Below are 846 nucleotides of genomic sequence, written 5' to 3'. Positions count from 1 at the left end.
AGCACATTAAGAAGCGTGCAGCGGCGCCGGGAAGGTGTGCGGGGCGGCGGGACGCGGCTCGGGGGGAGCGGAGCGGAGCGGGGCGGGCGGCGCTGCGCGGGAGCTGCGCGGGCACCGGCGGGGGGATGGCGGGGGGAACCCTCCGCAGGCTGCCCTGCGTGCTGGAAGCGGGGCTCCATTTTTACCTCCGGGTATTTCCTCGAGTTATTTATTATTTTCTTTTTCTCCCCTTTCCGCGCGGCGCTAGCAACTTTTTCTCCCCCAAACTCCCCGTCTTGTGATTAACTTCTTTTTTGGTCTTTAGATCTTCCCCTTTTTCACTGTACTGTGACACACGCTGTCTACCTCGCCTCACTGCTTTAAAAAGTAAGAACAGGAGGGGGTGAGAACTGTTAAACAAAGCCTACAGAAAGCGAACAATGGCCTCCATTCTGCTCCTCTACCCAAACCCCGAGTGCAGAAACCCAGGCTCCTTAACCGGCCGCGCAGCTTCCCAACTCAACGGACCAACAACCCTCCAACTTACAAAGAGCAGAGAAACAAGCCCCTTCTCCCTTCATTAGTGCCTGCCTTGACCCAGCGCCTGGACAGTCCCCAGCGCCTTCCCCCCCAACCCCCCCCCCCCCTCCCTGCTCTCTCGCTCGCTCCCTCCCTCCTTCCTTCCACTACTCCCTCTCTCCTCCTCTCGCCACCTTCCTTCCCTCCCTCCTTCCCTCTTCCACCCCCCGCCACCCCCCGGCCCACTTATTTATTTATTTATGCGCCCCCGTGTATTTATTTGAAATCGTCGCGGGTGAAAATGGAAAAGTAATTTCTCGTTATAAATATCTGGCGGTAATTGTGTTA

The 846-nt window shown here is 57.4% G+C and overlaps 1 protein-coding gene across 1 annotated transcript in view; it reads right to left on the bottom strand.

The window, feature by feature from the left end:
* Positions 1–592, bottom strand: part of PAX6 (paired box 6) — a 15,291-nt gene extending 14,699 nt beyond the window's left edge. Inside the window, exon 1 of the mRNA XM_066187263.1 lies at positions 186–592. The gene's annotated coding sequence lies outside the window, so the exon portion shown is untranslated. The remainder of the gene's footprint in view (positions 1–185) is intronic.
* Between the last annotated feature and the right edge of the window lie 254 nt (positions 593–846).

This window comes from Chamaea fasciata, unplaced genomic scaffold (genome assembly GCF_029207755.1).
Source record: "Chamaea fasciata isolate MVZ Bird 193981 ecotype frontalis unplaced genomic scaffold, bChaFas1.0.hap1 SCAF_7, whole genome shotgun sequence".
NCBI classification, from domain to species: Eukaryota; Metazoa; Chordata; class Aves; order Passeriformes; family Sylviidae; genus Chamaea; species Chamaea fasciata.
The sequence above is the reverse complement of the archived record's forward strand: the minus strand, read 5'-3'. Positions and strand labels throughout refer to the sequence as shown.